This window comes from Tympanuchus pallidicinctus, unplaced genomic scaffold, assembly GCF_026119805.1.
Source record: "Tympanuchus pallidicinctus isolate F22 unplaced genomic scaffold, pur_lepc_1.0 scaffold3, whole genome shotgun sequence".
NCBI lineage: Eukaryota > Metazoa > Chordata > Aves > Galliformes > Phasianidae > Tympanuchus > Tympanuchus pallidicinctus.
In genome coordinates this window covers 96,116,530-96,129,555 of record NW_026294747.1, presented here as the reverse complement: position 1 = coordinate 96,129,555, position 13,026 = coordinate 96,116,530, and the positions used below count along the sequence as shown (strand labels likewise).

Below are 13,026 nucleotides of genomic sequence, written 5' to 3'. Positions count from 1 at the left end.
AAATATTATATTCATTTAAAAATGGCTTATAAAATAAAGAATGAAAGGCAGCTATCACTACCTATTATTTTTTTATGAGCTTGTGAGTTTCAAAAAGCATTTCATGTGGAAGAAGAAAAAAAAAAAGCCCACAATAGCAAGTATGTGAGTTTAAGGCTGAGAAATAAATCAGAAAATAAAAGTTAGTTTAAAAGCACAAAAGCACAAACTTACTTCTCTGCTCTTCTTTAATTATTGCTAGAATGACGGTCTATCAGCGTAAACTATGAGTGAATTGATAAAAGACACAATGCAAATGTGATGTGAACACAATGCAGAAAAAGGCAAATGGAGCTGCCTGTGATTTACTTGTTTACAAAATGACTCACATTTCCTATTTAACTTCTGTTACACATTTAGACTGCAAAATGAAAGTCTAAAAAAAGAAAGAGGATTTTTCCTTGTATGAAGGAAACGTTTTAAATGATTCTAAAAATACGTAACAGCTACTTAGTGGGCTTTCTATAAGCGATTGCCACAATCCATCAGATAAAAGCAGCACTAAGAACTGACATAAGATATGTACAACAAGACAAAATACAGTGTTTTTCCATCCTGAGCTTTGGGGAATGTCTGTTTTTGCAGGGTTTTCTAGTCTGAGTCCCACAGGCACAACAGCACTGAATCTGATGGTGCTGGCATTCATCAGCACTTTTCTTCATGCCTCTGTTCCTCCCCCTGCAATGACCAAGCCACTGCACCTGGAGTTTGAGGTTCACACTTCCTTAGACAGAAGAGTAGACCCTCATAGCCCAAGCAACTGTGCAAATCTCTATCTGCTCTGCTAAAAATAAATGGACAAGGACATCAACAGATTTCAGTCAATTAAAAATGCATTTTTGGTGGTAAAATTTGGTGGTAAAATTAAAAACAAAGACAATTTGCCATGCCCAGCATTAAAAGGTTAATTTACAGAGGCACTACCCAGTGTCTCATGCATGTTGAATACTTTGCACCTTTCAGACCCAAAACCCACACATGTGAAATTGAACTATGAAAATTAAGACACAAATGTAGAGATCACTTTCAAAATCATAGCCATATCCAAGGTCACAGAGCATAAGAAACAAAACTAGCATGGGGCCTTCCCAGTAAAACCTAATGATGCCATTAATTGGCAATGAGGCAATACTTTAACATATGTTACCACTTTTCCAAGTGATTACTGAAAAAACTATGGTAACCAACTATTTTTTGAAATTGTCTTTTCTATTCACTGCAATTACATGGCCATTATAGGCCTGGACAGCATAGAGTTTTCTTGATCAAATGAAATCATTTGAATCAGACAGAAAGGTTGTGGCATTTTTTATGTTAATATTGAAACTATTGCTAAAGAAATAGCCTTGTGCCTTCTTGCATGTATAAAAATATCCCATCAAATGGCAACACAAGATTCATAACAGCATTGCCACCAAAAATTAGGGAAGTAAAACAGACTTTGATTAGAAATCCTCTACCTCTTGTGCTTCTAAAATACTCAGCAGTTCTTACAGTACAGAGGAGCTTTAAATGCTTTACCAGCAGCACACATTCAGAATTAATGAGTGACACCTTAGATCAGTGCTTGAGACATTTAATCTACAAAGAAACTACTGCTAAAAAACACTGATCTTTTTGTATTCTTAAGCCAGGAAAGTCACTATGTCAACTGAGAATGCAACTACAGGCATGAATAGTACAACACAAAATAAGAGTAGCAGACATAAATATAAAACAATATTGGAATGCTACTGTAGTAAGCAAGTTAATTTTAAATAATTCAGTCAAAACCACAAGGGGAATAACTATCTCATCAAGAAGGAGTTCTGTTCACCATGCCAATAAAAGGGACAAATAAAATGGATCTATTAAAAAAAAATATTAAATCATCCAGCAGAGCAAGTATGTACATCTGGGTATACCAGTTACTTGTGATGCTTTTAAGCTGAAGATTAATCTCATTTTTTAAAAGACAAAGGGCCTTGTACAGGTAATATGTCTATACTTTATAAGCAGACTTTCACAAAACTGGATTTAGTTTATGTTCATTCAAAATTGACAATAAGCCTGAACATGGTGCATTGTTCTCAGTGAAAGCCCATAAGGAATGATTCAGTTTAACAGACTGCCCTCAGGAACAGCATAAATTCCAGCTGTTTAATAAGTGCTACAAGAAAAGCTTAATAGGAAACCAATGTTATGTGTATAAAAATCTGTAGGCAAAAAAAGTGGTTCTGGCCAACAAAGTCTTTTTTATGACAAATCCAGAAGTCTTTATACATTTGTGTACCTAAGAAGATGGGAAATCAATAGTATGATAGAATCATACAATCACCAAGGTTGGAAAAGATCTTCAAGATCATCCTGTCCAACCATCTGCCTATCACCAATAGTTCTCACTAAACCACCTCCCTCAACACAACACCTAAACGTTCCCTGAACACCTCCAGGGTCAGCGACTCCACCACCTCCCCGGGCAGCCCATTCCAGCACCTGACCACTCTTTCAGAGAAGTAGAATTTCCTAATGCCCAGCCTGAATCTCCCCTCATGCAACATGAGGCCATTCCCTTCAGTCCTACCACCTACATGAGAGAAGAGGCTGATCTCCATCTCACTACAATCTCCCTTCAGGCAGTTACAGAAGGCGACAAGCTCTCCCCTGAACCTCCTCTTTTCCGGACTGAACAATCCCAGCTCTCTCAGCCTCTCCTCATAAGACTTGTGCTCCAGACCCTTCACCAGCTCTGTTGCCTTTCACTGGACATCGAACCATACAATGGCTTGGGTTGGACTTCAAAGATCATCCAGTTCCAATCCCCACACTTCAGACAGGGCTGATACTCACCAGATCAGACTGCTTTGGGAATGCTTTGGGCCCCATCCAACCTGGCCTTGAACATCTTCAGGGATAGAGCATCCACAACCTCTCTGGGCAACCTGTTCCAGCACCTCACCACTCTCTCAACAAAAAACTTCCCTCTGACATCTAATCAAATATTCCTTCCTTTAGTTTAAAACCATTTCCCCTTGTCCTGTATGGTCTTGCATAACAGCAGGCCTTAGAGAGAGATGAGAGGCCTTTAGGTGACATTTTTCATGCTTAATGATCCTGTTTTTCCTCTAAAATTGCTTTCAGAGGCAGGTATGTCAAATAATCTCTCTTTCAAATCTTGAATATAAAATCTGTTTTCAGCCTGTTAACATTAGCTAGAACACTTAGGTGTGTTTCTTGCGATTCACTGGTTTATCATTTTTTTCATTACATCTTCTTAAGTGGTGTAATTATCCAGAATACCAGAATTTTTTTGTCTTGAGCTGGAGACCACAGATATACCCAGAGGAGAATATCCTATTCTATGTAGGAATCATCAAAGAATCAAGAATCATCATGCACTTATCATCACCTAAACAACAACTTAAAGGTAATGGATACATCCAGGCAGATAAAAAGACCCTTAGGTTTCCAGATCTTGACACTGCTCTCATTGTTCCCTTCTCACAGCACAGTTTTAGGCAAATTATTTTTCATTTCTCTGCCAGATGCTTATCCATGAGCAATCAATATCCGCAGTAATGGATTTTTTGAGAATATGATCCTGAGGCCCTTAAGTCAGTGCATTCTTTAGTTTTTTTCACCATTCTAATTGCTTGCAAGGTGAAGCTCCAAAAGATCTTTGAAATTTTCTGCTACTGAAACACAGTATGATTTCTGTTCTGCCAGCAATAAGGGAAAAGGGGTTTTCTCTCTAACCATTGTCTACAGTTATTTAATTCTCCATTACAATCCATCAGTACAGCAAGAGCATTTTTTTGTCAAGAAACTACACCCCACTGTGAGAAGTGCTATCCAGATGTGCTCCAGTTAAACATATCAGGGTATTTAAAGAGGTACCTAAATAAAAATTTAAAAGCCAAACTTCAAGATATGGGCTTTAGATAAACAATTTAATAGCCCCTAGCAAAACTTCAATGTGTCAAATAACAGAGAGTAAGTGGCAGACACCTTCAGCTTCATTCAAAAGCATCCCCCACGAACAATACAAGCTGGGGGATGAAAGGATTGAGCACAGCCCTGCTGAAAAGGACCTGAGGATACTGGTGGATGGCAAACTGAATGTGAACCAGCACACAGCACAGAAAGGCAGCCATATCCCAGGCTGCATCAAAAGAGTAGCCAGGAGGTCAGGTTAGGTGATACTGACCCTCTACTCCGTGCTGGTGAGATCTCACCTGAAATACTGTGTCCAGATGTAGAGTATTCATTAGAGGAGATACGTGAACCTATTGGAGTACATCCGGAGGAAGGCCACAAATATGATCCCAGAGATGTGACACCTCCCCTACGCAGACAGGCTGAGAGAGCTGGGGCTGTTCAGTCAGGAGAAGAGAAAGCTCCAAGGTGATCTGATAGTGGCCTTCCAGTATCTAAAGGGGGGCTGTAAGGAAGAGGGTACTCTTTAGCAAAGTCTGATGTGACAGGACAGGGAGGAATGGTTTCAAACTAAAATAGGGGAGACTTAGACTTCAGAGATTTAGAAAAGTTTTTTACAGTAAGGTTGGTGAGGCACTGGAACATGTTGTCCAGGGAGGTGGTGGATGCCCTGTCCCTGGAAATATTCAAAGTCTGGCTGGACAGGGCTCTGAGCAACCTCATCCAGCTGTAAGTGTTCCTGTTCTTCACAGGGAGTTGGAATAGGTGACCTTTAAGGGTCCCTTAAAACTCAAACAATTCTATGACTCTATGATCTGCAGACCTGAAAACTGTGCATCCCCATCTAGCCCCCTCCAGGCATTCAGATGGGCAGTGGGGTGGCAAGAGTTTAGGAGCAACAGACTCACTAGCTAACAGTGCCCGTGTACAGTCCCAGGAAGACATATAGATGGAAGTCCAAATCCTGTGTCATCTCACAGGTGGTCTTGTACTGCAGGGAAGCCTGGGACATTGCTGGCTGAAGATACACCTCTGGAGAGCTGTCATTGCTGCTGTCCCTGGCAAGCAGGAGGGAAGGGCTATCTTGGAGATAAGATACAAATGTACATGACCAGTTTTGAGCCACCTATTTGCACACAAACACAGCTTGCAATCTTATCTGCACTGGCACTTGCAGCTGAGAGCTTCTATCCATTTCAGACAGAAAGCTAAATCTTTCCCATCTTTATGCTCACTGTACCTTCACAGTCTCTAGGATGTTGGCTTGCCCCTGCAGCAATGACAAATATATTTGGGATATTTGAAAGGAAGAGACATCAAGGAAAAGACACCACTCAGCTTGAATATGGAGCAAAACTGAAATAAGAGACTGCAATATGTACTCAATTAGTGGTTGTCTGCCTTTACTTTCCTTCTTACTTTCTTGGACATTGTTGATGTATTTTTAAATGGACTCATCTCCCGCATTGCCTTGCCAACTCTCTCTTAGCAGGAGCACAGAGCTTCTCTGCAAGGTAAGGGAGAAGATGTTCAGCAGTGCCTGTCTACTGAAAGAAATAAATCAGGGTCCCTGAGAGTAGAAGCAAAAGTGAATGAAATACCAGATGGTGGAAAAGAAATTGAGGGAAAGACTGAATATTTTTAAGAAGTAGTGAAGAACTTGTTCTTCTGCCCAAAATTTTTTCTTCAGATATTGCTCAAATGGTTAAGGAGAACCAAAGTCCTGAGATATTCTTTCACCTGATGCATGTGAGTCAGTCAATATATTTGGCTTTTTCTGCCCTATTTATCTTTTTCCACTCTACTCATGTGCTTACAGATGTCTTCCTTATAGTTCATCACCAGATCACCAATGTTGGAAAAGACCTCCAAGATCATCTAGTCCATGTATGGAAATTTAAAAATATCTACAAGAAAAATCAAGCACTGTAAAACTGAGACATGCAAGAACAATTGATGCACAAGAAGTCTTAAAGCAGGCTATTTTTTATATTTATATTTTTTATTTATTTGTGCATTAGGATGTGGTTTTTAAGTACATGCTCCTTTCCTATGTCTTCCACTGGGTGCTGGCCTTGCCTAGTGAAGACCTCTTTCTACTCGCAGCATGCAATCAGTGGCTCGCGGGCCTTATTTAAACCACAAATCCAAACTGAATATTTTATCATTTATTCCTACAGTTCTGCAAAGTCTGAATACATGCATCTCCACAACACTTCTACAAGGAAAGATGATTGCACCTTTCTTCCAGCAGGAAAATGAAAGCACAGAGATAAAGGTCACAGCTTTCTGGGTTTCCCCAGTGCCACACAGGCTCCTGGCCTCTCGTTTTTTTTTGCTCACACACTTTCTCTCTTTATCTGCATAATTTGAGCAAGGAGGTAGACAACATAGAAAGACTGAGGAATCTGTAGTGAAAAAAATTATACAAAAGAAAAAATAGAGTTAAGTGACATACACCAGTGCACCAAAACCTATCAAGCCTTCTACCCCAGCTACAGCATTGCACCCCTGCCACTGCCTCCCAGTTCCTCTACCCATGCTGTTCTCATTGATTTCCAGTTCCAAATTCTGTGAAGTGTTAGAGCTTCTTGTCACAAATTTTAACATTACAGAATGACACATCTTCCCCTGAACTCAGAATCAGCCAAAGCATTTTGGCTGAAACTTGTCAGATAGGGGGAAAAAAAAAAGCAACTATTCCTTGGGGGTGATGCAGTAGAGATTTTAGCTGGAACTGCTAGTCTAACAAATATGCCTCTGACAGAAAATGTGTTCTACAAATACACGAAAATGATGTTGAGTGGAGACTGTTGTGGCTTTAAAACCAAGTATCAAGAAATTAGGAAATACCAGAGTTACGTAAGTGTGTGAAATCTTAAGTCAGCCCCACTGCAAATATGTTTGGAAGTGCCTTTTCTTTGGCTGGTTTAATGCTCTCCTTTAAGGAAAATGTAGAGGTGCATGAACAATCAGGCCATCTTGTTTACTGCAGTACAGGAGGCTGCACGAAGCATTTCACTTTAAAACAAGGTCTTTGGATTTTATCATCGTTTGCCGCCTGCCTTCACTTCAGCCAGCTCGTTTCGTCCTTCGGTGATTCCTATTGACAGCTGCACTTACAGAGCCCTCTGTGCTCTGCTCACTGGGGAAGCCGCAGGGACACCGGCTGCCATCCAGAGCCACTCACGCTCTGCGGCTCGGTGCCCGGCCGGGCAGCAGGAAGGCTAAAATGCAACTCACATGGCTTTGCGCATTTCACATGTTATAAAAGCTTCTCCAAGAGCTTTTCCAGCTCTGCCACCTTTGAAATGAACTGTTTCATTTTTCGAGCATTGGAGGTATTATCTTTAAGAGTAAACACTGGAGAAACCACAGCAGATTGCCTGCCAATTGCCTGCCGCTATTGATTCTGGAAGGACTGCTGACTGAAGTGCAACACACCAACAGGGCAACAGCAATTTAATGTTCATTAGTGTTCAGAACAGTTTCTCAGTGAGAAGATTAAGAGGTCAGGAAATCCACTGAATTTCTTCTCTTTGTTAGATTGAAGGTAACAAAATGTTTGCAACATTTCGTTTTTCAGATTCTTGAGAAGACTTGCTTACGATGGGAGATAAGACAACCCCTTCAAGAATCACAAATTATTTTAAAGGATGATTTAAAAATAAAATGCTGCGCTGCAAGGGTGAATCTTGATAATGCAGCATTACAGTATCTCTCAGAGGAAACAAAAGAAAAGGTGCCGTGCTTCTACAGCTCAGAAATTGCTTTATTATCTGACTCACACTTGGAGCAGAACAGTCTCCAGTCTTGGCATCTATCACAAAGCATCACAAGAACAGCACCTAGGTACAATTTAAAAATTACAATGGAAAGAGGCTATTATTTCCACTTTGTAGGAGTATTCTAGAAGGCAGCTCTCTGCTACCTAGAGTAGCTATTTTCCCCTCAGTCTCTCAATCTCTGTCTGTTTGGAACTCATTAGAAAGTAATTTCTTTTTGTCCAAATATTTTTGCCTTCCTAGAGTCAAAAAGAACAGGACTGAAAGAAATTCAGCAAGTTTTTTTTTTTCTTTTCCTTTTGGTTTCCCTACTGATACATTTGCTAACACAGTAATTAAAAGCAAATTGCACTCCTCTCAAGCAACTGAAGTAATTATGGGCCATGTCTAATATTGGTTGCCAAAACAACTAACAACTCTCAAACTGTCTCATACAGCACTTTCTCCCCTATGGATCAGGCACAGCAGTTTCTTTCCTTTTCCAAAGAAAAATGCTCAAATGCCATCCTCAAAACAGGACAGGTAAAGAGGACTTTTTGATCTAGTTCAACACTACAGATCAAACCTTCACTGATGGCAGAAGGTACAATGGCTCAGAGCATGTGGACAAGCCAGAAAAGAAAGCAGCAGGAGAACCAAGCCTTGAACTCCATAGCAAACTGCCTTCTCACTATATTTAGCCTTGTTCCTTGCCTTCACATTCCTGATCTCCAAGTATATCTTCTTTATAATCTCCATCCTCCTACAGTATTTCCCCTGCTTAGTTTGTCAGCATCAACCAGATGGAATCTTACTGAGCTTCTACACACTTTCTTTTCTAAGGAAGCCACAATTCCTGTCAGATACCCTCTATTGCTACTAGGTAGGAGAGATGGACCCGTGGAGAAACAGGAGACATTTGTGGTTATCAGAAGATGCGAGTTTGACCCAACACATACACAAACTAAACGAATAGAAACATCCTTTCCAGGACAATGAAGAACCTCCTCTTGTCTCTCGTGCTTGTCACATTAAAAAGCTGCTTTTCTGTTTTCCTTAGCGACTTTTAACCTAAGCCCTAAGGATCATGTCATTTGCTTCCTTACAGCAGGCACAAGACATTATCCAACTCATGCAATAAGCACTGCCCAATGCACCCAATTTTGGCTGCTCTCATTAAATGTTCTACAAAGCTTTTCACTTGGATGTCCAAGAAAAGACTTAAGTGTCCTACAGTTCTTGCTAAACAAAGCAACTGCACTTCAGGACCTTAGCTCTCTTTTCAAATCCCTTCTGCACACAGATGCTGCAGGACTGAAGTATTTCACAGTTCTCGGCTAAAAAATGATGGTATTTCTGATGCAACCACATATCTATTAGAAAGTAGCCCAAGAATAATGAGGAAAATGATTAGGAATTAAGGAAAAAAAAACATTTTTGCGCTACTCTTCTTCTATTTTTTAAGTAGAAAAATTGCTGAAGAGCATCTACCTGTGTTCTGGGTTTCTTCCATAAAAATGAGCTGTGAAGAATTATTCTGGCTTAGCTTTTCTTCAACAATGCACTGCTTCAGCTTAAAGTGGAAAAAGTAAAGTTGTTTCTCTGAAATATGCCTGGAGAGACATGAAACGAAATCAAACAAACCACTGGGATTTTTATTATATTATGCATTTGCTATGTTGGTATCACTACTGTTATAACATTCGAGCCAGTCCTTGTCTCATTGAAGGTCAGAGAATTTTGCCACTGATTGCAGAAACAGAAAGAAACATTCTTGCTCTTCTGTATTGTCATTTTCCTGATCAATATCAACAATGTTCTTCAGAAACAGCTTGATATCACTTGCAAGGCATGGAATTTGTGGTGCTTGGTTTACTAATTTATCTAGAAATAAGTTTTGCTATAACTGAGTTTTTAAAATGGCTGTAGCATTAAAGCTTAGACCTTCAGAGAACTCTCTTGGTCTATAAAGCAGAGTTCTAACGTCTTCTCTATTACCATTATGATTAAGCTAAAACTGCAGATGACAGCCAAGAACACTCTCCAGTAACAAACAGAATCTAGGAAGAAGATTGTTCAAAAGAAAATCCTACGTAACCAACACAGAATGAAAAAAAAGGAGAAGTATCATAAAACAAACACAAAATATGAGATTCTTCAGATCTGTCTTCTTCTCCCATCTCCACTGCTGTCAATAAACCCCTTTATTACAGAACTTTCACCAAAAGAGCTTGCTCAAGCATAGATGCTACTGGGCAATTTACTTTGATGTTCTTGTAGAACCATTTGTGCCTAAGGAACAAAATAACGACAGCAGCTCTCCTATTCAGATCAACATTTTACATACAGTAGCCAAATCTTCTAAAACCACCTATGTGTCAGATTTGGGATGTTTCATCCTAAACGCTAAAGCCTACTGCTTGCTGACTGTAATGGCGCCGATGGCTACTTCCCATTTGTTATATTTCTCTATTATTCCTCTGGCAAAAGGACATATGGTCATGCACACACACTTATTTAAAGTTTCTGCCAAAGGGGCAGAGGCATATATGAGGCAGTATATGTAGTGGGTAATTCGCAGACATGAGACTCTGCTGTCAGTTGCAAGCTTTCCGTGTTCATAAGGATTTCATTTGTTTTACATCTCCTGTCCTAAGTGCGCATTATTCACTGTTTCAAGACCCATCTTTGCTCTTCAGGAAAATTTAGTGGAATTCTTCAATTTATTTGGCTCCAGAGTCAAATTTATGTTATCTGTTTTGCCAGACAGCAAAAGCAGAGTCTCATACAAGCATTTAAATCAATCAGATCATAAGATCTAGGTCCTGGGGAGTCGCTCATTAGAAAAAATTTATTATCAAAATACAAAAATACTTTTCTGCAGAAATAAATCTGTTTCTGGAGCACATATATCAGCGAAGACAGGCAGATCAGGTAGCAATGGTATCAAGTGAGTAAATGTGTTAAATTAATATTTGTGCTTTCCTCTGAAGAAAAAAGAAACAAAAACAAAACAACAATAGAACAAATTCTTCGTAATGCTCACTATTATTTTTTGTCTGTTTTCACCTCCCTTACTGTTACTGCAGTCCTCAGAGATATGAAGCATCTGCAAAAACCCATAATTACGTCCCACCCAGTTGTTTTTTTTTTTCAATCCCCACATTTTAAAAGCCTTTAGAGATGAATTAAGAGGCTGCTGTAACTCAGGAGTCTGAGAACCCCACAGTTCCCATCTATGACCACAGTGCTCATTGAAACTCTCTGAATGCACCCTGCTAAAAATTTACCCTATTGTTTCCAGACCACTTTTAAACGCCAACATCAGCAGCAGAAGGACAGACATTCCTCTGCCTCAGCATCACCCTTGCTTGGGTCTGCGGGGGACCCGGGAAGAGCAGTAGGGCAGGTAAGGGTAAGTACACAGCAATGAGAACTGCAGCAGGCAGTGTGGAGGACAGCTGCTCAACAGGGCTTTGGAACTTGCACTCAGCCCAGGCTTTTTCTGACTCTCCAGATTGCACTCCTTCTCCACATTCCAGTGCACAAGAGATGAAAGTCATCCCAATGCAGAGAGTTAGTAACACTCCTGAAATATTATTAAGGGACTTTAAGCAGCTAGCATGCTCAGCATGGCTCTCTGCAGAGACTAATTTCTACTGTCTTTAGTGTAACTGATTGCAAAACAGCAGAATGTGGCAGTGCCTCACAAATCAGTGGGAGGAACAGCTTTGAATCTTCATCCTGGCTTTCCACCATACAAGTCCTCAAAGGCTTTTGAAAGTTTTGCTGCTTTTGCTCACCATCATAGCCTCGTGCTGATAGCAGTACTGAAAGGGAACTGCCTGCAAGCAGTTCCCTAGAGCATGTGTATGCCCTTTGTTTTCAAATCCAGTCTCACCTACACACGATTTTCCCTTTAAGCATGATATACCCTCTAGACCACATTTGAGGGTGTTGCAGTAATACCTAGAGATCAGAATGACTGTGTGTTTTGAATGATTTCAGCAAGATTGAGTATTTGATGTAAATGCAAACCTCCCAAGCCTGTGCACATAACAGTTGTTCTGAATCTAAGCAACAGTAGACCTAACATTTAGAAGCAACCAGCAGAAATATAGTTCACTTTGTTACAGCCTATTCTCAAGCCATTCTTAACTTCGCAAAGCATACAAGGACAATGACCAGAGTCCTAAACACTACACGCATAAAGCTCCACACATGCGTATCTACTGGCATTAGCATTACCTTTCACTCTACCCCTCCCATAGCAATAAAAGACTCTACAGCAAAGATAAGCTTGAGCTGTAAGAAGTGCAGTGAAAAGCTAATAGGACTGTTAGAAGAAATCTCCAAAAGAACTTGGCATACACACCAGCACAATGAAGACTGGGCAGAGATACAAGAGCTTGATGAATAAAGCATGAATAAACATCAGCAATTATGCATCTAATAAAGCAGCAAGGCTGTAATGGCCCAAGAACAAAAGGATATAAAACAAGCCTGACTACCTCAGACTGTAAATTAAGAGAAGGTTTCAAACTCTCTCAGTGGTGTAATTCTGAAAGAGCTTTTAAAAAGAAAAGTGCAAGCAGCACACAATGCCCAACAAGAGCTGGGACTAAGAAATGTGTCACTACCTGTGGCACATGGGTCGTGTGAAGTTATTCACTGCAGTCTGCTCCATGTAGTAGACTAAACATCTCCAACAGAACACTAGACAGCTATTTGCTCTGCCAAGCATCGCTGACCAAATTGTTGATGGTCCAGGCCAGGCTGAATGGGGCTCTGAGCAGCCTGGTTTAGTGATTGGCAACACTGCCCATGGCAGGTGGATTGAAACTAGATGATCTTTTCAACCCAGGCCATTCTGTGATTCTATGACAGGAGCAATGGACAACTTCAGGATTGAGAGCATCAAGGTCCAAAAGATGGAAGCTTTACTAAAAGTATCAGGCATTCTGACATGAAAATGCAGATGAAGCAAAGGTGTGGAACTGAATTCCTCCATGCAGAAAAAATGGCACCCATTGACATCCATCAGCACTTACTGAACATTTATAGAGACCAAACAGTGGATGTGAGTATAGTGAGATGGTAGGTGGCGTGTTTCAGCAGTGGTGACAGTGGCAGTGTGTTAACTCCACTAGCATGGCCCACAGGCTCCTGTTTATCACTGGCAAAAATGCACAGCTAATGGTGGTGACTATGTTGAAAAATAGAGAAAATTTTCAGCTACAAAGCACTATCAAATAACATTATCATGCTCTTTGTATATGTTGTAGCTTTCATGAAAATAAATACAAGG

General features: G+C 40.3%; 1 long non-coding RNA gene across 2 annotated transcripts in view; it reads right to left on the bottom strand.

Moving 5' to 3' along the window:
• Nucleotides 1–5,958: 5,958 nt before the first annotated feature.
• LOC128085189 (uncharacterized) overlaps nucleotides 5,959–13,026 on the bottom strand; it is a 30,981-nt gene continuing 23,913 nt past the window's right edge. For both annotated transcript variants that reach the window (XR_008208826.1, XR_008208825.1), the window contains 3 exons: nucleotides 10,765–10,827; nucleotides 9,210–9,331; nucleotides 5,959–6,362 (listed from right to left, as the gene is read on the bottom strand). This is a non-coding gene — a long non-coding RNA (uncharacterized LOC128085189). The remainder of the gene's footprint in view (nucleotides 6,363–9,209; nucleotides 9,332–10,764; nucleotides 10,828–13,026) is intronic.